Source organism: Leptonychotes weddellii, chromosome 6 (assembly GCF_054177405.1).
Source record: "Leptonychotes weddellii isolate Sample4059 chromosome 6, ASM5417740v2, whole genome shotgun sequence".
In the NCBI taxonomy this organism is placed as follows: domain Eukaryota; kingdom Metazoa; phylum Chordata; class Mammalia; order Carnivora; family Phocidae; genus Leptonychotes; species Leptonychotes weddellii.
Window position 1 is genome coordinate 47724613 of NC_138374.1, and position 21130 is coordinate 47745742.

A 21130-nucleotide genomic window follows, 5' to 3' on the forward strand; every position below is an offset into this window, starting at 1 on the left:
TATTTGGGAATAACAGAGAATTGCAAAGCCATAAGCAAATCTCACAAAGGAGAGGAACATTATTTTATGGAGAAAGAGGAAGTTGGGAGGGGTTGTTTTGAACAAAAGTCCATTGGAGAAAAGCAAGAGTGTAGGATGATTTTTCATTGCCTGAGTTGCAGAGTTAGTAGATTTTTTATATGAGATGCAATGTACATCTTTCTCTGCTGGGACCTGTAGTTGATGATTCTTTTCCAGTGACAGTTCTTCAGTTGGATTTGTAATTGACAATTCCTCCTGTAATTGATATTGAGTGGTACAGCTCCGCCTTCCAGCCTCCCCTTCTGACATCCAGATCCACTTTAGTGAGGTTTCCCTTTTTTAATTTTCACAGGTGGAAGATCACAGAGATACAGTGTTATTCTTACCACATCATATCAAGGGTATATATTATTGACATGATTTATCATTGTTGATAATGACCTTAATCACCTGGCTGGGTTTGACAGGTTTCTCCGCTGAAGTTAGTCTCCCCCTTCCCATTTCCCATGCTGTACTTTTTTTTTTTTTAAAGAGAGAGTGAGAGAGTGGGGGAGGGAGAGAGAGAATCTTAAGCTGGCTCCACGCCCAGTGCAGAGCCCAACTGGAGGCGTGATCTCACGACCCTGAGATCATGACCTGAGCTGAATCAGGAATTGGGTGCTTAACTTACTGAGCTATCCGGGTGCCCCTCCATGCTGTAGTTTTTGGAGGGAGGTCTCCATGCACTTAAGGAGTGGGATTTATGGTCTCCATCCTTGCAGGTGGAGTATTGTATAAATTATTTGGAATTCTTCTGCAAGGGAAATTTGTTCTTCTCCATTTCTTTGTTTAATCATTTCCTTAGTATCAGTATAAACTCATAGATATTTATTTTGTACTTTAGGTTATTTAACTTTTGGAAGCTCATTCAGTTAGTCTCCTCTGTCCCTTTGATATACCTCTGTAAAGTTAGGATCTTTTTGTTTTTAACATTTCCTTAGTTTCTGACATTACAAGATGCTCAGCTCATTTTGTGTATTTCCTGTCCCAGTCTTGGAATCAGCCATTTCTCCAAGAAACCTGGGTTTCTTTTGTTGGAGAGTGGTGTTAGAAACTAATATCTTGTCTTTAGGTGTGCTTGTTACAACTGGGATGTCATTGATTCTAAGCATTCTCAGCTGAGAGAATAAATATATGTATATATGCATACATACATATCTATAAATATTTCTAGATGTAACCATCTGTATTTTTACTAAGCTAAACACAAGTTCATATTCTAGCTCTAATCCCTTACCACATGGATCATTTTATTTAGCCTGTTCGTCCTGCTTACCTGTAATCTTCCATTCCAAAAGTGAGAAACCTTCTACCATCCACCATTCAGTTACCTAATTGTTCAGGTTCAGTAAACATGTATAGTGGTTTCAGAACTGTTAACCTGTACACCTGTGGGAAACAGCTTTATTAGCTAGAGTACAATGCTAATATGTGGTTCCCTGTGCTTTTAGTCTAACAGACTCCAGTGATTTCCAAAGTTATGTAGGTCAGTACCGTTATCCACTATCCTCTTCAGTGTTGTTGTTTCATAGTTTTGTATATTTTTATTATGGCAAATTTCAAACATATACAAAAATAAGGAGAAGAGTATAATGAACCACATGTACCCATCACCAGCCTCATGAAAATTATTAAAAACATAGTCAGTCGTGTTTTATCTGTACTCCCCCCTTACTCCCCCTAGTCAACATGTGATTATTTTGAAGTAAATCCCATGGTTATTTTGAAGTAAATCCTATATATATTATTTCCTCTGTAAAATTCCCAAATGAGGCTTACCATAATTTAACCAGTCCTCTATTGACAGATTTTTTATTTATTTATTTATTTATTTATTTATTTATTTATTTATTTATTTAATCTAGCTAGCTAGCTATTTATTTTAAAAGGAGACCCTTTTTTTAAAAAGATTTTATTTATTTATTTGACAGAGACACAGCGAGAGAGGGAACACAGCAGGGGGAGTGGGAGAGAGAGAAGCAGGCTTCCCGCAGAGCAGGGAGCCCAATGCAGGGCTCGATCCCAGGACCCTGGGATCATGACCTGAGCCGAAGGCAGACGCTTAATGACTGAGCCACCCAGGCACCCTCATAGTTTTTATTTATTACAAGTAGTGCAACTATAAATTTACATTTACATTTATCTTTGTAGTTGCAGGGTAAATTTCTAGAAGTTGAATTGCTGAAACAAAGAAGCATTTAAAATTTAGAAATACTGCCAAATTTATTTTAATACTACCAAGAGTAAATGAGAATTTATCCTTCTCTGTACCTTCGCCTACACTGATTTTAACCAACTTTTAAATATTTGGCAATATGAGATCTGAAAAATGATCTATGTATCTTCCTTTTGCATTTCTTTAATTATAAATGGATAGGACATTTTTCCTATCTTTAGTGGTCATCTATTTTTTTCTTTCTGTGAACTATATATTTAAATTCTTTGCTTGTTTAAGAAAAGGAAATAAGTTGTCACAAAGGTCCAATTTCCTTTCCTAAACCGTTAATACTGTGCTGTCATCTCTCTCTTTTTCCTTATTCCTAGTTCAGATCACCAACTCAGGAGTGGTATTTATGTCCCTTCAATGAAGGTAAATACCTGCCCACTTTTTTTCTTCTGTCCTCTTTTCACCCACCAAAGGTTCTTAGGTCTCTGTTTTCTGTGAATCCTGGATACCGTCAGATTGTTTATTAAACAGATGTGGGTTTTTTTTCCAAGATTTTATTTATTTATTTGACAGAGAAAGAGATTGGGAGAGAGAGGGAGAGAGAGCACAAGCAGGGGGAGCGGCAGGCAGAGGGCGAGGGAGAAGCAGGCTCCCTACTGAGCAGAGAGAGCCCAATGCTCTCTCCCCCAGGACCCGGGGATCATGACCTGAGCTGAAGGCAGACACTTAACTACCTGAGCCACCCAGGTGCCCCTCAAACAGATGGTTTTAGGTCAGCTTCTGAGGGAGTACTCTAGGGGAAATATGCCCAAGAAGCCACAGGAAGGATTTCTACAGACATGTGGGGGAATGTTTGTAATTGTTCAGCAAAGAGTATGCCCAGAGAATATCACTTCAGCCTGCTTTGTTCATCTGTTCTGTCTTTCCATGCAAACATAAGACATGCACTCTGACTTTTGCTGCTGTGCCCTTTTGACAGTATTTTCAGCCTTGTTTTTATCAGAGTGAATTATCTGTCTCCATCTACTTTGGACATAAATGTAATCATAGTATTATTGTTGGTTTCTTGATTTAGGGAAATGGTGATTGCAGTCTGTCCTGAATTAAATGACGTCAGAGTGTAAGAATGTACTGACAGACTGATTTTCTTTGCTTATGTATTCTTTAAAAACAACTGTTCAAAATCTCATACACACAGAAATTGTTTGCCAAGCATTTGAAGCCATCTAGTTTACCAGGTGGCAGCTGCTGTTGTTTATTGGGACCTAATTTAAACCACAGACATGAAATAAAGAGTGTCCTTGTTTTTAAAAAGAGAAACTGTGATTTCTTAAAAGACAGCTTTGTTGAGATATAATTCACATACCAGACAAGTCACCCACTTAAAGTGTACAATTGAATGGTTTTTAATATATTCACTGAGTTGAACAACCATCACCACAATCAATTTTAGAATATTTTTATCAACCTCAAAAGAAATGCTATGCCTATTCTGGACATTTCATATAATTAGAATCATGCTGGTGGTCTTTTTTAATTGGCTACTTTCACGTAGCATACTTCCAAGGTTCATACATATTATAGCATATATCAGTACTTTATTCTGATGGCTTAATACTATTCCACTGTATGAATATACCATAATTTATTTATCCATTTATAAGTTGGTATAAGTTTGGATTGTTTCCACTTTTTGGCTATTAAGAATAATGTTGTTATGCACATTCGTGTATAAGTTTTTGAATGAACATGTCTTAATTTCTCTTGGGTATATGGCCAGGAGTAGAATTGCTGGGTCATATTGTAATTCTGTGTTTAATCTTTTAAGGATCTGCCAGACTGTTTTCTAAGGTGGCTGTACCATTTTACATTTCCACCGTTAAGTGTAGGAGGTTTCAGATTTCTTCATATTCTTGCCAGCACTCATTATCTTTTTGATTATAGTCATCTTAGTGAGTGTGAAGAGGTATCTCATTGTGATTTTCATTTTTTAAAAACATTTATTTATTTGAGAGAGAGTGAGCAAGAATGTGAGTCAGGGGAGGGGCAGAGGGAGAGGGAGGGAATCTCAGGCATACTCCCCACTGAGCATGGAGCCTGTTCCAGGGCTCGATCTCACCACCCTGATCATAAGCTGAGCTGAAACCAAGAGTCGGACACTTAACCGACTGAGCCACCCAGGCACCTTGTGATTTTGATTTTGATTTTGTTGTTATTTAACTTGTGTTTAAAAACTTACTATTATTAAAAATTATTAAAAAAATACTTCTAAGTATACTTAAAATTATTATTATTATTATTTTTTTTTAATTTTTTTAAAGATTTTATTTATTTGACAGAGAGAGACACAGCGAGAGAGGGAACACAAGCAGGGGGAGAGGGAGAGGGAGAAGCAGACTCCCTGCTGAGCAGGGAGCCCGATGCGGGGCTCGATCCCAGGACCCTGAGATCATGACCTGAGCCGAAGGCAGACACTTAACGACTGAGCCACCCAGGCGCCCCTAAAGTATACTTAAAATTATTAATTATCATTATTAAAAATAGTTTATTTTTTAGAACAGTTTTAGGTTTATAGAAAAATTGAGCAGTGTAGAAAGAGTTCCCATTTGGTGCCCCCCCATAGTTTCTCCTATTATTAATTTTTACATTAGTATAGTACACTTGTTACAATTAATGAACCAATATTGATATGTTGTTATTTTTTTTTTTTAAAGATTTTATTTATTTATTTGAGAGAGAGAGAGAATGAGAGACAGAGAGCATGAGAGGGAGGAGGGTCAGAGGGAGAAGCAGACTCCCTGCCGAGCAGGGAGCCCGATGTGGGACTCGATCCCGGGACTCCAGGATCATGACCTGAGCCGAAGGCAGTTGCTTAACCAACTGAGCCACCCAGGCGCCCCTGATATGTTGTTATTAACTGAAGTCCATAGTTTATTCAGATGTCTTCAGTTTTTACCTAGTATCTTTTTTCAATTCCAAGTTCCTATCTAAAATTCCACATTACAGGGGTGCCTGGGTGGTGCAGTTGGTTAAGCGTTGGACTCTTGGTTTAGGCTCAGGTTGTGATCTCAGTGTCATGAGATGGAGCCTTGCGTCGGGCTCCGCACTTGGCGTGGAATCTGTTTGGGATTCTCTCTTCCTCTGCCCCTCCTGCTTGTGCACTCTCTCTCTCTCAAATAATCTTTAGGGGCACCTGGGTGGCTCAGTCCTTAGGCATCTGCCTTCGGCTCGGGTCATGATCCCAGGGTCCTGGGATCGAGCCCCGCATCGGGCTCCCTGCTCGGCGGGAAGCCTGCTTCTCCCTCTCCCACTCCCCCTGCTTGTGTTTCCTCTCTCATTGTCTCTCTCTGTGTCAAATAAATAAATAAAATCTTTAAAAAAAAAAAATCTTAAAAAAAAATAAAATTCCACATTACATTACTTGTCAGTTCTTTCTGGCTCCTCTTAGCTATAATGGTTTTGCATACTTTGATGTTTTTGATGATCTTGACAGTTTTGAGGAGTACTGGTCAAGTATTTTGTAAGATGCCTGTCTGTTGGAATTTGTCTCATATTTTTCTCATGATTGGACTGGGGTCGAGGTTTTTGAGTAGAAGATCACAGAGATACAGTGTCATTCTCATCATATCATGTCAAGGGTATGTATTATTGATGTGATTTATCATTGTTGATACTGAGCTTGATCACCTGGCTAAGGCACTGGTTGTCAGGTTTCTCCAGTGTAAAGTCACTCCTGCCTCTTTCCATACTCTGTTGTTGGGCAGTTTTTCTTGTGCTCATTATCCATTTATATATCTTCTTTGGAGAAATATCTATTCAGATTTTTTTTAAATTGGGGTGTTAAAAGATATCATTTAGAATTTAGATTGTTTTTATTATTTAGTTGTAAGAATTCTTTATATATTCTTTATATATTCTAGATACAAGTCCCTTATATATAATTTGCAAATATTTATTCCCATTCTTTGGGTTGTCTTATTTTGATGAAGTCAAATTTATCTATTTTTTCTTTAATTTAATTTTTTAAAAATGTATTTATTTGACAGAGAGTGCAAGTAGGCAGAGCAACAGTCAGAGGGAGAGGGAGAAGCAGGCTCTCCGTTGAGCAGGGAGCCCGATGCGGGGCTCGATCCCAGGACCCTGGGATCATGACCTGAGCTGAAGGCAGCTGCTTAATCGACTGAGCCACCCAGGTGCCCCTCTATTTTTTCTTTTACTGCTTATGTCATATCTAAGAAGACTTTGCCTAACTCAAGGTCATAAAGATATATGCTTACAGTTTCTTCTAAAAGTTTTATAGTTTTAGTTCATTCCTTTGGATATTTGAGACCCCATTGTGAGTCAATTTTTACATGTGGTGTGCCACAGGAGTCCAGCTTCATTTTCTTGCATATGGATATCCAGTTGCCTCAATGCCATTTGTTAACGAGACTATTCTTTCCCCATTGAATTGTCCTGGCACAACTGTTTGATATTTAAGGTTCAGTTGAACATAGAGAAAAATTTAGTGTGTACATCTTAACACACTATCAGTAACTCTACCCCAAATCAGTTAAAGTTTGCTGAAGTATGGTAGAAATCTCAGAGGCTTTCATAACTGTTAGGACCAAAAATAATTCAGGAAACAATATTGCCAAAAATATAAATTACTCTGCTGACAGCTTACCACAACTGTAGACTCAATTGGGTTCTTTTTTTTCTTTTCCTTTTATTTGAGTATAGTTGACACACAATGTTATATTAGTTTCAGGTTACAACTTAGTGATTTAACAAGTTTTCACCACAAGTGTAGCTACCATCTGTCCTGTTACATCAATATTACAATATCATTGGCTGTATTCATTATACTGTGCTTTTTATTGACTTATTTATTCCATAACTGGAAGCCTCCCTCTTCCCTTCACTCATTTTGCCCCACTCCCAGCAACCATCAGTTTGTTCTCTGTATTTATAGGTCCAATTCTGCTTTTCATTTGTTTATTCTTTTTTTTTTTTTTTAGATTCTACTTATGAGTGGAATCATACGGTATTTGTCTTTTTCAGCTTGACTTATTTCATTTAGCATAATACTGTCTGGGTCCATCCATTTTGTCTCACATGGCACAATCTCATTCTTTGTTATGGCTGTGTAATATTCCATTGCATACACAGCACATTTTCCTTATCCATTCATCTACTGATGGACACAGGTTGCTTCCATATATTGGCTATTATAAAAAATGCTGCAATAAACATAGGGATGCATATATCTTTTCAAATTAGGCTTTTTGTTTTCTTTGGGTAAATACCCAATAGTGGAATTAAGATTCTCTCTCTCCCTCTCCCTCTGCCCCTCCCCCTCCCTGTCTCTCTCTCTCTCTCTCCCTCCCCCACTCTCTTTCTCCCCCCTCCCTAAAAACAAATGAATAAATAAAAGAGAATGACAGATTTATTTTTTTTAACTTTCTGTGAGACTAGATTTTGATGATCCTGCAGTGTACTTGAGAGATATTTCACATTCTTACTGCTTTCTAGGAGCTTTCAGTCTAATTTAAGAAAATTTAAGCCCTTGTTCTAGAGATATGTTGGCTAATATTCATAATGATAATGCTATTTGAAGTAATTTTTAGGATGCAAGATATAATTTATTTATTTTTTTAAAGATTTATTTATTTATTTGAGCGAGAGAGAGTACATGAGAGGGGGGAGATTTAGAGGGAGAAGCAGGCTCCCTGCCGAGCAGGGAGCCCGATGCAGGACTCGATCCAGGGACTCCAGGATCATGACCTGAGCCGAAGGCAGTTGCCCAACCAACTGAGCCACCCAGGTGCCCCGCAAGATATAATTTAATATATGAATTTAAATGATGATGATATTGGAGTAGCAGAAACCCAAATAAATGGTCTCTGACTGCCTTTCCTCTTTTGTTTTTATTTTTTGGTGTTTTTGTTTTGTTTTGTTTTGTTTTTGAGAGAAAGAGAGCATGTGCATGAACAGGGGTTGGGAGGGTTAGAGGGAGAGGGAGAGAGAGAATCCCAAGCAGGCTCCACACGCAGCACTGGCTCGAGCCCACAATGACCCCAGCTGAAGTTAAGAGAATGACACTTAACGCACTGAGCCACCCCAGCGCCCCTTTCCTCTTTTTTTAAGAGTCCATTTGTGTGAGAAATATACAAGTTCTCTTGGATGGTTTTACTGCATAGGCCTGTGCTTAACAGCCAAAGTTTCTCCAGAATGTGCCCTTAGAATCAGTTGTTTTTTTTTTTTCTCTTTGTCTACAATATACCTCTTCTCAGTAATATGTATTTAAGTGAAATGATCGAATATTTAAGGTATACACACTGTTTATCAACACTGTGAATAAATCTCAGAATAAAAACTAGATACAAATTAGCTGTATAGTTTTTCTTGTTTTTCATGGACTTTCCAGTATATTCTCCCTTAGAATATAGAGTCAAAAAGCTAGAATATTTTTGGGGGATTCCTTGTTGACTAAGATCAGTCTGTATCTTAGTTTCATTTTCCAAAACTCCAGTTTTACAGCTCTGAATTAAGCTCTTTTTTTTTTTCCTGTGAGCATATAACCCAGGGATCAAATGCTACTGTTTCTATGGGCTTCCAGTTGGTATAAAGCAGTCTCTACCCTGCTCCTCCTCACCTCAGTCCTCCATAGTTTATTTAAAAGTCCACAGACTTCCTCACTACCCTCTGGAGTGCTAGAATCAAGAGGCTTTTATTTTCCAATTTGGCTCCTACTCGAGCCACTCAGCTCTTGCCTTTACTGCCAACATCAGCATTATCATTAGCATCTCAGAAATAAAAACCAACAAAAATGGTTTTGCTTTGGGGTTACTCCAGGAGGGAGTCACCTTGGTTTTTCTTAGAGAAATTCTGTTTCTCTTTTATGACTTTAAGAGAAACATAATGTTCTTTCATTAAATTGAACATTCTGCTGTACCCTACCTCACTTGCTAGTGGAGACCAATTATGAAAGGTTGTGGTATCGGACCAAGTAGGGACTTTTTAGCCTGTGTTCTTCCATTAAACCTGCCCCCACTCCCCATTTCTCTTGATTGCCTTATTCAAGTCTTAGAGGTAGTTTCTCCCTGCTGATGATATTTATATATTTTTGTCTGAGGTCTTTGTCTCTTATGGTCAAAGGAAGGCTATTATATGTAATACTCCTTGCATAGTACTTGAACAATATGACGAGTTTTGTTAAAGTACAATTTTAAAAAGTACTGTTGTAACAAGTCATCCAGCTTTAGGATCCCAGGACATTTAAACATGACTTCTGAAACCATATATATCACTCTCCCTCTTGACCTAGCAATCATGCTCACAAAAACTCTCAAAACTCTCCTACAGGCGTTTGACACTTAGGTAGCAGACACCTGTAGTTACTCAATTTATTTTAGGTGGAGAAGCCCAGTGGTTGATGCAGGGTTGTCTCTATGTGAGACGGAATCTCCTGTGCAGTCTTGAAAAGGAAATAAGAAATGTCAAAAAATAGGGGCATCTGTGTGGCTCAGTTGGTCAGGTGTCCAACTCTTGATCACAGCTTAGGTCTCAGTCTCACAGTTGTGAGTTCAAGCCCGGCTGGTCCGAGAAACAGCTATATACAAGGTGGAATATGATTATATAGAAGTGTTTTACATGAAGTATTTTCTGAGGGGCTTCAAAAGAGATTACAACCTGTTAGGATGAGATTTTCCTGTGGATCACCTCCCTTACCTGGCTAATATATGAAAAGTCATTTATGTAGTTACATTGTAGCCAGGGTTGAAGATTGGTAACTCTTCCCCAATTACTCTAGTTTTATTTGATTAGCCCTATAACAAATGTATAACCATCACTGAAAGACTTGATTAGAGAGCTTGACCTTGATATTTGTACATTCTTTTTTTGCATTTAGCACTGATCAATAGAAATCCTGTTTTTCACCGTTCTGAATGACATCTCCACCTCCATCTACCACTAGGAGACCTGAGTTAGAATGCTAATGGTTAGCAAAAGAAAAGCAGTAGTATCTTTGTTTTTTTTTTTTTAATTTGGGCACTCTTACTGTTGTGAAAGGAGTACTTTAGTATATTGTTAAAATGTAAGAGCTTAATTAGTTTTGGGCAGTGCCTGAATCTGTTCAATTTTACCAATAAATCTTAATTAAATCTCATATTTTCTCTCACAACCTGTAGAAATACAACAGACCTTCATATTTGGCAGGGTTTCTGCTGATGAGTTTTTAAAATCAGTATGCTTATAAAACAACTCCTTTCAATAAAGTTGTTTTATAACTGGGTGTAATACATAGAAGGGTGTGTGTTGATCCTCTGGGGCCTTTATGCCCTGCTTGCAAATGTCAGTTCTGGCTTGACTGATCACATGTTTGGAGTCAGGACTCTGCCTGCTGTTTGTTCTTGGTGATATAACTTGGCTTCTTCCCTGAGAGAGGGGTGGAGATCTTTCACTGTCCTTGCCTTTGGTTTCGGGAACCTTTGAGATACCAAGTATTTTAGAATTGATTCTTGAATTCAAAAGCTCAGTTCACACAATAACTTTCTTGAAGAGTGTGTCTTGTTTAAGGAGGTGTTTTGCCTATTAAAGTGATATAATTTAAGTCCAGACAGTCTTGGAATTCTGAGTTAAGGATTCAAACAATGGCGTTGTTTTGGTTATTCTCTAAAGTACTATGAATGTGTCTTCTAGTGCTCCTTTTGAGTGTAGTGCAAAGGACTGTTTTTTAGAGCTGGCCCTCCGTTTGGAAGCAGCTGCTACTCTGCAGACTTCATTGTTACATTGCTGACCTTTGTCATCAGGAATGCCCCTAGAGAAAACAGCCTCCTAATTGTTTTTCTTAAGCCTCTATGAAGTTTGTGATATGTCCTTTCAAGTTACTTTTGGTTACTTTCTTAAGTTTACTTTGTTTACATTTAATTGGAGGCCCCATCTTTTTAGCTTTATCATGAATTGTCAGTTCTGAGTTACTGGTAGGTGGTAAAAAAGAATTGCCCTTTCCCTGTTGTCCTGTTCTGCAGGAAGCCTTTGTGGTTTAGATTCACAGTTTCCCATTGTTGCTAGCTGCAGTTGTCTCCTCCCTCCTGTACCCTTCCCTCCCCACAACTCAGGCTCTTCCCTTGGCCCTCCTCATTCCTGGATCCCTTGCCCCACAAATGCCCTTGGGATTGCTGGAGTTTGAACGTGCTGCTGTCTGGTAAGTACTGTCCTTGTGGCAAAACTACAAGTGGATGGAGGGATTTCGTCTTTGTGTCTGGTCAGTCTTTCTGAAGTGTTGCTTTTAATAACAAAAGTTTAAACTTTGAAATTGAGGTTGTAAGACTCTCTTAACTTTGAGGAGGGCTCTGGCATACGACTGTTGTTTTTACTCTACTCTTCTGTCTGTTTCAATTATTAATAAGGCTTTGGAAATTTGATTTTTATTATTGGTTTAAAAAATTCTCATGGATTTTATTGAGCTCATTAAGATTAAAGCAAATGTTTTGCATTTAATATTTTAAATTTCCTTCAAATGGAAGTATATTTGTGATGTTTTTCTGTTTATTTTCAGTATTAACATACTGATAAAAGTAATAATGAAGAAAAGATCTATTTTGTGGCTAAGCTGGAAAGTAGCATTTGCTTCTAAAATCAGAATGATTCTTTTTCCTCTCAGCAGAATGTTTTTGGCAAAATTCACTAAGATTTTAGCAATATGTTCTTAATTCTGGGAAATGGTTTGCTGAGTACTTCAGGATAACAGATGCTTCTGGGAATTATTTTTGGGGAAGTTAGATTTGTTCATTAGCTCCTGCTCCCTTGAGGTATGAGATCTATAATGCTTTTGAAAGTAAAATATTTAATATTTAGTGTTCAGATTTAGTGAAATATCACCTTGATAATGGACTTTTTTATTTCTTTGGATTTTATGTTTTGATCCTCAACTAAGAAGCTGTACGTGCGTACACCTTTGGTTCTCCAAAAGTATTGCTAATTAAAGTCATTTTTATGGTAGAAAGTATGAGGGAAAACTTGTTCGTGGGATGTTATTGCTGTTCAATTGAGTCATTTATTCAAGTGATAGCTGCACTTATACAATAATGACTTCCTGAGTTTTTATGATGTGGCAGGTGCTAGTTCCTGTGCTAAGTACTTTGCATTTACTTCTAATTCCCACTACAACCCTGCCACATAGGTAGCATTATCCCTCTGGGAAGCAGTCATACATGGGTAGAAGGAACATGGATTTTTATTTTCTGCAAAATGAGAATAATCCCTATTTGGTAGATTAGGTGTGGGAATGAAAGGACATACCATGTGTATGGTGCCTAGCTCAGAGTTGGTGTTCATTAAGTGGTGACTGCTATTATAATTTTATAGCTAAATAACTTGCTGAAGGTCTCTCAGTTTTGAGTGTTAGAGCTAGGATTTGAACTGGCTCAAAACCTGGAGTCTGGTAGCCTGTTTTTGTTTGAGTATTGTGAAGGCTTTTAGAGTAGATTTCAGTGGATCCCTGCCCATTCCTCCACCTCCTGCCCCCATAGAGTTGGGGTTCTTTATAGATGCCCTTCTTTTCTTGGTATCCTCTGTCACCTTCCCAGTCATGTGCTTATTAGTCTCTCATACTGGAGTTGCTTGTGCCATTCAGTACCAGTGTTCTCCTAGCAGTAATGAGTGCAGTCACTGGCTTCCCTTCCTATTTTCCTCTTGTTGATAGAGCCATCATGCCTTCATAATTGTTTGTGCCGAAAGAATTTGGGTAGTGGTGTATTTATAATGATTCATAAATAGTGCATAGTTGCAATCAAGCACTTAAATTAAGAAACCTTAGGGGCTTAAAAAATTAAGGGAAAAAATCTCTAGCTCTAAGTTATTGAGCCAGAAGATAATAGAGAGCAACTTCATGCAACTCATAGTTATCATTTTGCCTAATATAGTTGTCATTTTGGGGCCTAATTTAATTGCTGTGGATTCTCTTTCCTTTAACCCCTGCTGTTACTAGTTTGGTGCTATTAGCAGTGTGTTTGAGAAAGAGCATTGTGTTAGTCCTTCTGGCCATAGAGTATCTTTATTCCACAGACCTTTTGGAAACAGAATGTGTGATTTAGGTATGATAGGATTTAGACAGTAGATTCAGGGAAGAGACAGAAAGATGATTTATCATACTTATAACTGAGTTAATCTCTAAACTGAAAAATGTGTTTCACAAAGCTTATTCATTTATTCTTTTATTTAACAAGTATTGAGCATCTGTTGAGTGTAAGACAGTGTAACTTTCTATATTGTATTCTAATAAAGTACAGATATACTGGTTAAGTACTGATTAATGAAGTTCCTGGGAGGGAGGCAATACGTCCCAATTGGTAAGGAGCTGTATTTAGACAATTCTTTGGGAAATGATTTATTATAAATAACTACTCCTTCCTAATAGGGTATGACTATTATTAGTCTCTATTTCTGTAAGTTGCCAGCAGAATGGCTTTTTCAAACAGGTTTGCTGAGTGGAAAGGATTACTTGTATTAGGTGGGATTGGGAAGATGGGAGTGGGAAAGGGAGTAATATTCCCTTTTTTTTTTTTTTTTTTAAGATTTTATTTATTTGACACACAGAGAGAGAGAGAGCACAAGCAGGGGGTGAGTGGCAGGCAGAGGGAGAGGGAGAAGCAGGCTCCCCGCTAAGAAGGGAGCCCGATGTGGGACTTGATCCCGGACCCCGGGATCATGACCTGAGCCGAAGGCAGACACTTAACCATATGAGCCACCCAGGCGCCGAAGGGAGTAATAGTCCTTATTGAGAAAAATGCTGGGCGTATACACAGAACACATCTTTTTTTGTGTTTGAAGGGATTAGCGGTAGATGAGGTTGGAAACTGTACATAGGTTAAGATTATAGAAGGCCATTTAAGGCCAAGGAGTTTTGACTGTATTTTGTCACTGAAGTTTTCTAAGCTAAACAGTGATTGATCGGAGTTTGCTTTTGGTAGGGTTTTATAGACAGGATTAGAAAGGTAAAAATAGTTTGGAAGTTATTACAGTAGTCTAGGTAAATTGTATTGAGAATGTATTATTTTTAGATTACATTTGCCCTCATTTTGATATGGCTTTGGGTTTGTGCTATCAATTACAGTTTAATTTTTTACATTAAGTTTATGTGTGTGTGTGTTTAAGAGAGAAAGGAAGAAGGAAAGAGAGAGGTATAGGGGATGGCCAATTATGATGATTTACTTTTTTTTAAAATAAACTTTATGTTCAATGTGGAGCTCGAACTCATGACCCTGAGATCAAGAGTTGCATGCTTTACCAACTGAGCCAGCCAGGCACCCCCTCTAGCCGTCATAGTCAGAGCTCCTATTCTGTACTGTCCCTAAGTATTTTGCCTATATAATTTTGTTGAATACTCTCAACAGATCACATTTACTGTAGGTAGTAAATGATCTGAAAGTGATGGAGCAGGTTTGGAATGTAGATTCATCTTATTCTTTATCATGATCATCAAAGCATTTATGCCTCACTAATACCAGGTACTGGGCTAATTATACATGTATACATTATCCTCATAACAATCCCATGACTTAGGTATTATTTATTAATTCCATTTTACTGATGAGGTACCTGAGACTTCAATAACTGATTCAATAACTTGGTTATGATGTTGTTAGTTGTTAGATGGCGGAATCCAGACCTGTTCTAACTTGCTGACTCTGGATCCCTAAGTAGTATAATTCACATTGTGTTTCCTGGGAATGGTACCCCTTGAATCTCCATTGTGAGCATGGTGTTTCCTGAGGCTATGCAATGTAGTTGGCCCTGCAGAGGCTGCACTTTTTAAAATTTATTTATTTTTTAAAGATTTTGTTTATTTGACAGAGAGAGACAGCAAGAAAGGGAACACAAGCAGGGGGAGTGGAACAGGGAGAAGCAGTCTTCTGCCGAGCAGGGAGCCCGATGCGGGGCTCGATCCCAGGACCCTGGGATCATGACCTGAGCCGAAGGCAGACGCTTAATGACTGAGCACCCAGGTGCCCCAGAGGCCGCACTTTTTACCACTATGTTCTTTTTATTATCATGCTGCCTCCCTCAGAAGTCAGTAAATTATCTATACAGCTTTCGATCCTTATAAGGATGGACTAAGTAGCCTGCAACTGTTATTTCTTAGTTTGTCAGTTATAACAAAGTGAAACATGTCTTGTCACTCTTTTTTTCTTCCTAACTGGTTTTGGAAAATTTGTTGTAAATGACAGTTTTCTGAGTTCTTATAAAAGGAAAAATAAGGCTTTCTATTTTTTATCAGCATACAGTTCTTCTTCTTGTACATGATGTAATAATTTGAAGCTGCCAAAGTCCAATCCTCAGGAAATTGTTTGAGTTGAGTAACTGTGTTCACTGGGCAGTTTGGATAACCAGCCCATAAATCAACAAATAGCTTAACCTTTTTTATGGTTGTAGATGCTTATCTCTCTTTATTTTCAAGCTTGAATCAGAAGCAAATATTGATTCAACTGATATAGTCTCCATTAGAAAAAAAAATACAATATCTCAAGCTAGCTATGGACATTTTGGGGGCTTTTTTACTTAAGGAAAGTCAGAATTTATCGGGGTGTTGGAATTGGTTGTCCTAGGTACTTATCCCTTCAAACAAAAAGTTTTCTCTTTCAATTAAACTTTCAGTGATTCAGTGCCTATTATATTCAACCTCTGTGTAAAAAGATGCCCTTAAGGAATATATGTTGTAGTGCATGTACACAAATAACTGTAACATGAGGGAGGATGGGAATGCTCCACATGTGCTAAGAGCACAGAAGAGGATGAAATCAGTGAAAATGGAAAGGTGGGAGAGGGAGAGAATCTGGGGAGGCTTTTTTTTTTAAGATTTTATTTATTTATTTGAGAGAGAGCATGAGCAGGGAGAGAGGCAGATGGAGAGAGAGAGCAGACTCCCCGCTGAGCAGGGAGCCTGATGTGGGCCCAATCCCAGGACTCTGGGATCATGACCTGAGCTGAAGACAGACGCGCAACCGACTGAGCCACCCAGGCACCTCCTGGGAAGGCTTTTGATGCAGCTTTTACTTGAAGCATACTTACGATTTTTAACAAGACGAAATGGATAGGAAAGGCACTGCTGGTGGAGGCAATATTAGAGCCAAGGCACCGAGGAAGTAGAGTACAGAGCGTATCATTATACAGAAAAGAGTCCAGCTTACCTGAAGTGGAAGATGAGTGAGGGGCACATAATAGGTGCTCAGTGAAATGTCTGATCAATAAATGAGTGAATAGAAGTTGTGGCTGAAAGTGGTGGTAAGATCTAATTTCAAACTTTGTGCAGGCGCCAGACATACTGAATTCAATCTATAAATAAAAGTTAATTTTATACTGGCAGAATATGTGAATATAGAAATATGCAGTATAAAAATCACAATCATGAGCATGAGTCAATAAGGAAAAAACGCTGTCAATGTAGGTCCAGTTGACTGCTTTGTTTTTTTTTCTTTAAGTTTGCTATTTGTTCATGGTTTTGCCCTCTTAGTAGTAGAATAAGAAGACAAGTAAAAGTTAAGGGAGAGAAACTTGCAAAAAATGCAACCATTAATTTTCCCCTTTGTGAATTAGAAAAATACTGTTTTTCTCTAGCCAAAAGAATGCCCCTTCTGGGAGCCTTGAAGATTTTTGAAAAGGGGAGTAATGTGATATTTTAGGAGTCCTGTGGTAGTTATATGTAGGATTGGAGGCTTGGTAGTGAATCAGTAATGTGGTGCCCTGGTCCAGAGGTGGTGAGGATCTGAACCTTAGCAGCAGCTGCAATGAGAATAGAATGAAAGGAAATAGATATCCAAATCTAGCCCCCTATTTCTTCTTTTTTTTTTTTAAGATTTATTTATTTATTTGAGAGAGAGAGAGATACCACAAGTGGGGGGGGGCCAGAGAGAGAGGGAGAGAGAATCCTCAAGCAGACTCCCTGCCAAGCTTGAAGCCCAATATGGGGCTTGACAAGACCCTGAGATCATGACCTGAGCCGAAACCAAGAGTTGCCTACTTAACTGACTAAGCCGTTCAGGCGCCCCTAGCCCTCTATTTCTAAATAAATAGTTAACATTTATTTTTTAAGATTTTATTTTTATTTGACAGAGAGAGAGAGCACAAGCAGGGGGAGTGGCAGCCAGAGGGAGAGGGAGAAGCAGGCTCCCTGCTGAGTAAGGAGCCCAATGCCGGGCTCGATCCCAGGACCCCAGGACCATGACCCATAAGGCAGATGCTTAACCCACTGAGCCACCTAGGGGCCCCAGAAATAGTTATCATTTATTAAACAGCTTTCATATTGTTGGTATATTAGGTGTCTTCAATGATTGGTTACCTCTGGTCCAGAGTCCTTTCATTTTATCTTTAGGGAAAATGAGTTTAAATTCCACTTTTGATTTTACTTTGTGTAAGAAAACTATGAATTAATATTGGGTGCCTGGGTGGCTCAGTTGGTTAAGCGACTGCCTTCGGCTTGGGTCATGATCCTGGAGTCCCGGGATCGAGTCCCACATCGGGCTCCCTGCTCAGCAGGGAGTCTGCTTCTCCCTCTGACCCTCCGCCCTCTCATGCTGTCTCTCATTCTCTCTCTCTCTCAAATAAATAAAATCTTAAAAAAAAATAAAAAAAAAACTGAATTATAGATAATATATACACGAATTATGGATAATTTAGAAAATAGGGAAAAGGGTAAAAAAAATCCATAATTCCATCACCCTAATAAAACCCCTATTTTTTTACATTTACTTGGATTTATAAACTTTTCTAATAGTTCATTCTAGGTAAATCAAGCTCTGAGAAACAGGTTCCTGAACTAATAGAACAACCCATTAACTACTATACTGTGATGTTAAACATAATGAACCCAGAGATTTCACATGAAAGCTTCACTGGACTCTAGTTTACCAGGATCACAAACTATATCAATAACTCCTTTTTTCCTATAAATCTGTCTTAGTCCACCTACCTTTATACATACAGATATTAACTTTCCAAATGCCTCTATTCCCCTTTGGGCCCAAGGTTCCATCTCCTTCAATGAATTATTTGCATAATTTAAAGTTTTTTTATTTTGAACCAATTTTGGACTTACAGAAAAGTTACAGAAATAATTCAGAGAAGGGAATTTTCATGTATTCCTCAGTCAGCTTTCTCTAATGTTATCATTTTTTTTTTTTTTATTTATTTGAGAGAGAGAGTGAGAGAGAGAGAGAGCACAAGAGGGGGGAGCGGGAGAGGGAAAAGCAGACTCCCCGCCAAGCAGGGAGCCCGATGCGGGACTCGATCCAGGGACTCCAGGATCATGACCCGAGCCGAAGGCAGTCGCTTAACCAACTAAGCCACCCAGGCGCCCTTATCATCTTTTTTTTAATTAAAGATTTTTATTTATTTATTTGACAAAGAGAGGACAAACGGGGAGTGGCAGGCAGAGGGAGAGGGAGAAGCAGACTCCCTGCTAAGCAGGAAGCCTGATATGCAGCTCGATCCCAGGACCCTGGGCTGAAGGCAGATGCTTAACCAACTGAGCCACCCAGGCACCCCTGATGTTATCATCTTATATAACCATTGTACTTATATATAAGTACTTATATTGTACTTATATATAAGGACAATGATGAGAACCAGGAAGTTAATATTGGTACAATACTGCCAGTAACTGAAGACCTTTTTCAGATTTCACAAGTTTGTCCACCAGTGTTCTTTTCCTATCTAGGTTCTAACATTGCATTTTAGGTGTTTTTCTTCCTTAGTCTCCTGCATTCTGTAAAAATTTCTGTCTCTCTTTGTCTTTTATAACCTTGACATTTTTGGAGAGTATTGATCAGCTATTTTGTCAAATGTTCCTCAATTTGGATTTTTCTGATGTTTTTTCATGATTGGACTGAGATGATATGGTTTAGGCAAGAATACTACAAATAATGTTGTGTCTTCAGTGTATTATTACCATGGGATTCATGATGTTAGTATGTATTATTGCCGGTGATGTTGACCTTGATCACTTGGTTAAGGTGGTTTTTGCCAGGTTGCTCCATGATAAAGTTACTATCTTTTCCTTTGTAGTTAATAAGTAATATCTTGGTGGGGATACTTTGATACTATCATTTGCATAAATGTCATGTTCTCTACACATGAAATTAGTAATGTTTACTTAAGAGACCTCACTGAACTTTATTTATTATGAAATAAATTCCCTTAAGAGACCTATCCCCTTCTAAGCTTCCTACACCTTATATCTGGTTTCATCAAAGGGCCCCCAGGCTCTGCAGCAACAAATCCTTTCTAGTCTTCATTTTTTTTTTTTTTAAAGATTTTATTTATTTATTTGAGAGAGAGAATGAGAGACAGAGAGCACGAGAGGGAAGAGGGCAGAGGGAGAAGCAGACCTCCCGCTGAGCAGGGAGCCCGATGCGGGACTCGATCCCGGGACTCTAGGATCATGACCTGAGCTGAAGGCAGTCGCCCAACCAACTGAGCCACCCAGGCGCCCCCTTTCTAGTCTTCATTGATCTCAGCCACATTCATGTCATATTCATAATGAGGTCTCCAATGCTAGTAATCTGTAGATCTCTGAACCTCATTTACCTCACTATCTCTTAGGGTGACAGGCTCTTCCTGGCCCAGTATTCCTCCAGGCCTCATCCCTCTTTATGCATAAGCCAGTTTCATTTCAGCAAACATTTGAATGACTATTTGGGGTTTTTTAGAAACAGAGGCTAAGGGAAGCTGACTTTGTTGATGAAGAATACAGTAGGGGATAATTAGAGTGGCTTCAGCTATAGCCTGGTTTATTACTTTGGTCTGAGAAAAATGGCAGCACATTTTGAGGTACTGGGCATACTCTTGTGAAATAATTGTCCTTTGTATTTCATTAATACAGAGAAATAAAATGTTTTTCTAAATTTAATTAGCTTCTAGAGCATTACTTTTAATGCTGGCAGTCTTGAGCTATGATTTTTTTTTTTTAAAGATTTTATTTATTTATTTGACAGAGAGAGACACAGCAAGAGAGGGAACACAAGCAGGGGGAGTGGGAGAGGGAGAAGCAGACTCCCCACAGAGCAGGGAACCTGATGCGGGGCTTGATCCCAGGACCCTGGGATCATGACCTGAGCTGAAGGCAGATGCTTAACGACTGAGCCACCCAGGTGCCCCTTGAGCTATGATATTTTAAATTTAGCACTGTCATTTTTATTCTGTCAGCTTTGGATCCTTGGTGGAATTATTACAGTGGGCTCAAGAATGCAAAATCCAAATGTGTATCAACAGTATAATTTAGCTATTTAGTGCTAACAAACTTTATACAATGAAAAACATACTACATGTTGCTTTAATAAAATATAAGTTTATTAATATTACTGAATTTAATGTAGCTTTTTGAATTATGTATTTTCTCAAGTAACATATGCTTTTTTTTTTTAAGATTTAATTTATTTATTTGACAGAGAGAGAGACACAGCGAGAGAGGGAACACAAGCATGGGGAGTGGGAGAGGGAGAAGCAGGCTTCCGGCTAGCAGGGAGCCCGATGCGGGACTTGATTCCGGAACCCCAGGATCATGACCTGAGCCGAAGGCAGACACTTAACGACTGAGCCACCCAGGCGCCCCTCAAGTAACATATACTTTAGAAACCTAGTTTCTATAATACAATTCAAATTCTATGGGCCCTGAAGCTCATATAATTTAGGGGGTCCTGTTTAAGGAAAACTTTTTTTTTTAATCTTTTTTTTTTTTTAAAGATTTTATTTATTTATTTGAGAGAGAGAGTGAGAGAGAGAAAGAGCACAAGAGGGGGGAGCGGGAGAGGGAGAAGCAGACTCCCTGCTGAGCAGGGAGCCCGATGCGGGACTCGATCCCGGGACTCCAGGATCATGACCTGAGCCGAAGGCAGTCGCTTAACCAACTGAGCCACCCAGGCG

General features: G+C 38.7%; 1 protein-coding gene across 4 annotated transcripts in view; it reads left to right on the forward strand.

Moving 5' to 3' along the window:
- USP54 (ubiquitin specific peptidase 54) overlaps positions 1 to 21130 on the forward strand; it is a 125037-nt gene that overhangs the window by 33201 nt on the left and 70706 nt on the right. Inside the window, exon 2 of one of the 4 annotated variants that reach the window (XM_081822891.1) lies at positions 2212 to 2303. The exons of 2 other annotated variants lie outside the window; for them this stretch is intronic. The gene's annotated coding sequence lies outside the window, so the exon portion shown is untranslated. Of the gene's footprint in view, positions 1 to 2211; positions 2304 to 10582; positions 11418 to 21130 lie in introns of those variants that run through there. One more of the 4 variants, XM_081822888.1, reaches the window with a different exon arrangement.